This window comes from Fukomys damarensis, unplaced genomic scaffold (assembly GCF_012274545.1).
Source record: "Fukomys damarensis isolate Sample0158 unplaced genomic scaffold, DMR_v1.0_HiC HiC_scaffold_1, whole genome shotgun sequence".
Taxonomy (NCBI): domain Eukaryota; kingdom Metazoa; phylum Chordata; class Mammalia; order Rodentia; family Bathyergidae; genus Fukomys; species Fukomys damarensis.
The window spans coordinates 15,439,118-15,445,299 of NW_022900913.1; the positions used below are offsets into that span (position 1 = coordinate 15,439,118).

General features: G+C 33.0%; 1 protein-coding gene across 2 annotated transcripts in view; it reads right to left on the bottom strand.

Moving 5' to 3' along the window:
* Positions 1-6,182, bottom strand: part of Cdh18 (cadherin 18) — an 883,722-nt gene that overhangs the window by 619,962 nt on the left and 257,578 nt on the right. For both annotated transcript variants that reach the window (XM_033757792.1, XM_033757776.1), the window contains exon 2: positions 2,464-2,528. The gene's annotated coding sequence lies outside the window, so the exon portion shown is untranslated. The remainder of the gene's footprint in view (positions 1-2,463; positions 2,529-6,182) is intronic.

The window sequence follows — 6,182 nt, forward strand, 5'->3', positions numbered from 1 at the left end:
AAATTTTCTACCAGTTGAAAACCAACAAGATAAGCAAGTCAGTCCTTTTGTGAAGAGAGTCTTTGCTGATTGTTTATTGCTGACCAGATTTACTGCTCTGTTCTTAATAATTCAAATGTGCACAAAGGCACAAGATAATTGCCCTCTGGTTATATTTACAAGAAAAAAACTAAAATCATAATATCACCTCATTACAGATTTATCCCGTCTTGTGAAGAATAATAATTAAAAATTTAATCAGGTAATTTTGAAGAGTATATGAAATAATGGACACCATTCATCTCCTGGAGGTCATAAATAAATATCAGCGACTACAATATTTAACGGTATATTATATATGGCAAGCATAAAGTTAATCATTTACTTATTCAAATTTATTTTATTGCTTTTCATAACATGAGAATATTTATGTATTGAACTAAAGAAGTCCAGGGAGATTAAAAAAAAAACTACTCTTGTGTGAGCACGGCACATGAATTATCTTTAATCCTAATATCAACTGTTTGAAATAGACATAGATACTTACATTGTTAGGAAGATAAAATAGGGGAATGAATATTAAATGATAAAATAAACATTCATTACTTGATTGCCAACAATTATAAAAATAACCAATGATCCATAAAAATTGTTTTGACATACACTGAGCATAAATGTCTATAATAGCCAGTTTATAGACATTTATATATAGATATCAAAATGTTATGTTACAGTCCAAATATGACTTTAAAGAGCCAGAGATCAGGTGAGATTTAATATAAGGTCAACATAAATCCCTTGTTAGTTTCACTATGATAAGATAATTAGTGTAAACTCTCATTTCTCAGCTTTCTGTTTCAATTTTTTGTTTTGTTCTATTTTAAAAATAATGGAACCTGACAAATGTATCCACATTAAATTCAACAGGTAAACATTATCATATTGTTTTTCTTTATATTGATTAGAACTCTGTAAAAATTTGAAACTTGCCAGTGAAACTTGGGCTAACATTAAACTGTGAGGAATATTCATCCCAGAAAAATATATTTTGTGATGTTCTACCATGTCTACAATAGTTCTCTCTGAAGTTGTGCTATGGAACTTAGCTCCAATCTGAAGAACAAATGACTCAATTTAAACATAATTCAGCTCACAGTCACAGCCCTGAGGTTAGAGTCATAAAATCTAAATATGATAAATAAATAATAAATTAAGAATTAATATTTTAATTTTTAGTGTTAAGCATTTTAAATTTGCTTGCTAGGCATGAAAGTAGATATACAATTTTGCATGCACACACACTCAAACCCACTGTGCTTTCCTCTACTAATACAGTTTACACATGATGACAGGGGAAGCTTTGCTTCCTTGTCATGAAGTGATTAACTGATGATAATTAACTTTTCATGTCACTTGATTTTTTTATAACATGGTTCGCATGTTCTGTTTGTATTTGCTCCCATGAGTGCTGCACTTAAAAAACAATATGATTGTATTGCCACTGTAACATTCTGAACCTGTATTTAGAAATTTCAGCCTGGTTTAAATTTTCTAACACCATAAATGACAGACTTCTGAGAAGGACTGAGGTCACACATAGGAGGCAAAAAGCAGGAGGTTTCTAGTCTCCTGCTGTGTGATAACTATATTTGCTCATGGAATGAGGTGTACTTTGGTTTAATTTTTACTGTTGCTCTCATTTTATATACTACCAAAAGGACAGATTCACTTTTAGAGTAATCTTTAAAAGTGATGACCATAATAAAAAGTCATAGACTTTGATCCTAAAGACATCTAGTGTTTTGAAATATGAGTATTTTGATATTTGCATTTATGTAAGTGATGAAAAAGTGTACATATGTCTAAACCTCAGACAGTACATAGCATATTTGTGATGAAGTATGTTTTATGCTTGGTAAGCTAAAACAATTATTTTCCTAATTATTTCACCTTTGATGAGAAATTCAACTTCTCAAACCATTTATTACTATTAAAAGTACTTTTATATCAGATATTTCAATCATTAAAATAATAGGAGATATATTGTACCCATTGTGAACCATTAACTTTTTCAAAACCCACACTTACTATAAGTATCAGTCAAAGAATATTTTGTTGTAATAAACCTTATTTATCAATCTAATTTATGAAAGTAAATGATTATTCATGCCAAACTGCTCTTGCTTTAAGCTTTTAAAGAAAGCTTCCAACGAAATTTTACAAAGTCTCTTATAAAACTTAACAAATCCACCTTGGTGGGTCTCTGATATTTGAAAAGTATGTTTAGGAGAAAAAGGTCAGTAATTTATTAAAGAAAATGATGAGCTAGCTAATATTGAAAATGAGATTTTTAAAGCGCAGAAGAAAATTCATCCTGCTAATCTCTAACTAGCTCAGAATAGCTATAGACAGTCTAACAGAAACAGGATGACAATATTGACATTACTATACAACTTTTTTATATAGCAGGTTTAAAAGGTTTACCTTTAAATTTCCTCTATCAATATTTGGTGATATGTTTTCTTCCTATAAGTTGTTGTGCTTGAATCCTGTAGAGAGGGAAAAAGGAAAATAACAGGTAAAGACTTTCAAAATTTACATACCACACACATATACACATATTATGTAGAACACCAGGTATAAATAAGACACCAAATATATTTGGGTATGAATTACAAATTAAATAAATCTTATCTGTTATGTTATAAATTGTAAAAAGCTAAGATTGGCTGGTAAATACACTTTTGAAGGGGTAACATTTTGAAATATTTGAACATTCAAAGTTTTTTAAAGTATGGACTGTTAGACAAAAATACCACATAATTTCATTTATCCCAATAGTTAGCATTAAGATTTCATAATTAGCTTTTGTTCTTTGAACCATTGCTACTTTGATTGTTTGAGGTGGAGTTGTTTAAACCCTTCTTGAAGTCTGGAATTCTACCTTTTGTGTTATAATTGTTAAAAGCACTTAGCATTGTGTCTTGCACGTGGTCAATATTAAAATATAATTTACTAGTATTGCTTTTCAATAACACTCAAAATGTTTTTTCAATCATGGTTGCTAATATGTTTAGTATGTTTTATTATTTAAATAGTTAACATACTTTGAATGCATTAGGACATTAATGATTAGAATACAAATGCAAGAAAGAGTAAAAGACAAGCTATGCTACAAATTTACTTTTACTGAGGATATAGCATTTAAAGAACAAAAAATTATAGCGCCCTACCTGATTCATGATACTTAAGGGTCGAAACTGACACTGGAGGAAAACATACGCATCCAAATAAATATACAGTTAAATATATAAAGACCTATGAATAGATGAAGAAATATGGACAATGGTACAAGTAGAAATGTGAATGTAGAAGACTTTGGCAACTAGGCAAAGCAAATGGGGTCATAATAAATATTCGTAGAAGGCTTCTGAGTCTGGAACTGTTAAAACAAGAGTTTAAAGTTCAAGACAGACCCTTAAACTTGGAAAATGTAAAACTATAAGGTGAGAGGAGAACTGGGAAATACGATGTTCTGAAAGTACTGTAAGCAGGAAAAATATATAGTAATTTGATGATCTCTCTCTCTCTCTCTCTCTCTCTCTCTCTCTCATCCATCTATTCATCCATCATCAGTTACATAGAGATTTCATTACACCATACACCACTGAGAAGTTTCAGGATCCCTAGGTTCCTTAGGCCATTTACATTGGCCTCTTCCAATAGCGTCTCTCCTAAAATCAGAGGCAAATGGAACCTGATGGGACCGCTCCACAAGTTCAATTTCCTCACCTTCAGATTGTGCAGTGCTCTGATTCTGTCCTTAGGAGCCAAGATCATCAGTGAAGAGTTTGTGGACCATGCACAGGCTTGTGTGCCTGTGTGATTTTGGGTGGAGAGTGATGTTTTCAATCAAGAATGTTAAAAATCATATTTGATTATTCCAGTACATGATTATCTCCAATATGGGCAGGCAGGACTATGTCACACGTCTTCTGCTAAGGTTGACTAACCTAGGCTCTTCGGAAAGGAGACAGAGAGCATGGCCAGATCCATCTCTGCTCCGTTGCCAGCCTGAAATAAGCAATGTCTTCTTCCATGCATGCATCCTAATGTACAGCAGTGACTGTAAGTGTGAGTCTCCCAATAGAACTATTGAGACTCTTTTAAGAGAGAATTAATTTATGACTCTTTTTATCGCATTGAAAAGGATTCACTTTCAGTATATGTCACCAATCAACAGCTCCATCTCTTCTGATGTGTATATTTCATTAAATGTAATAGAATAACCCAATCAAGGAAAGGATTTGTAACACATTCTCTTTGCTAAGAAACATACATTTCACTTTCACTTTAAATCACACTATCTTGTCTCTACTCCAGCAATTTCTGTATCCCCAATGTAAAATTCAACAGTTATTTTATGGGAAATCTCATTTCCACCTCTGAGTACTTGGTATAATAAAAAGTACACTCTTAACTAGAAAAGGAACATTATGAAATATATATGTGGTTACGTAAAATGTATTCTCCCTATATAGGTCACTCTTTCAAAACTATTCACCTTACAATGAATTCCACTTCATTTCAATTCATTCTCCACTTTATGGTCTTATTATATATTCACAAAAGCTAAAGTCTCTGCAGTTGTCCAGAAGTAATAAAAAATGTGGTGTATAATAAAACAGTATGAGGATGCTTTGTTGTAACATTTAACTGTGTTTTTAAAGAAGCAGGCAACATCAAAGTAATAGTGCACATTTTTATGTTTAAGGAATAAGAACTTACAAGTAAACATGCCAATCAGAAATATGTGTAATTTAATGTTTCATTTGAACTAATCTCTTGTTCCAAGGTTATATACTCCTCTTAGGAAAATTCATACCCAATAACTATTCCTCATCAGCTCTTCACTAACTAAATATGTCAGCCAACCTTACTAAGACATTTTGCTTTCAGTCAGCATGTAATAGCTGAATTTAAGGAGAAGGAAGGGCAAGTTCACCATTTGAAAAGTTGTAAGTATTTGTGATATTAAAATCTCATCTATCCTTGGATATTTTAATGCTCTGTTTAACTTCTAAATTAATACATTACATTGAATCAGCATAAAAATTACCAAGTAATTTGGGAACAAATTAACTATAGCAATCGTGTTTATAATAGCTTTTAATTATTTTCAAATACAAAGCCTAAGCTCTATGACATGACTTTTTTCAGCTATCATTATTATTATCACAATTATATGCCTAATATCACAATTATTAGACAGTAAAAATGAGAAAGGTCCAAAGATAACCTAGTAGTAAAGGATAGAAAAGAGGAGGCTGTTGGATCATTCACATTGCAGGTGGTAGAGGAAGCTGGTATTAGCCATCACAGTGGACTGCAGGTGTTTTGACCTTGAGAATAAGCCCTAGCTAAACTTGGTGTGGGCGAGGAAAGGTTTGAGCAGAGAACTCAGTATAGCTTTACAGGAACCCCTGAGCCTTGGAAACTTGGGACCACTTGTTACAAAGTATAGAGATATTGACTCTTGTAATTAGGATACTGTTGCGACATATAACTGGGAAACAATTATGAGTTGACAAATGGGAAGAGCTTGGAAGGTTTTGAAGAGGAGAAATGCCTGTAAGAGTAATGCTGAGTACTCTTGAGCAGATCTTCGCACGGGGTTCACAGACAGAGAAATGTGTCCCAGGGACTCTACTTAAAGATTTACATCCCCTCTGCTCGTCTCTACCTAGACTTAATTTAAAGTTTAGACTCTGAGTGGAGGAGATTTTGGTGAGATCCTGGACTCTTGGCTTTGAGGAGAGACTCTGGAACCCTAGAAGGAAACAAATATAAATTGCCTCTCACAAGAACTTAAGTAGTTCTCGGTCAGATAGCCGTAGCGGTAGGTTTTGCCACTTTGCTACGTAGGTTCTCTGTAGTCATTTGCCCCGGAAAATGACACGAGATGACAATAGATGGGACACACTGTGGTAAGTCATGTTGTATAAGACCACTTTATAGCAGACTGATGGTCTTTGTGGATTTGCAGAAGACACTACTCTACTGCAGCACTTAATGCCTGGGATATGGTGTACGGAATACATTGTTAGGCAATTTTGTGAAGCAAATATCATAGAGTCCATTTGCAAAATATCCATATGTATATGTCCATATGTATATATATATCCATATATTATGTCCCCCCC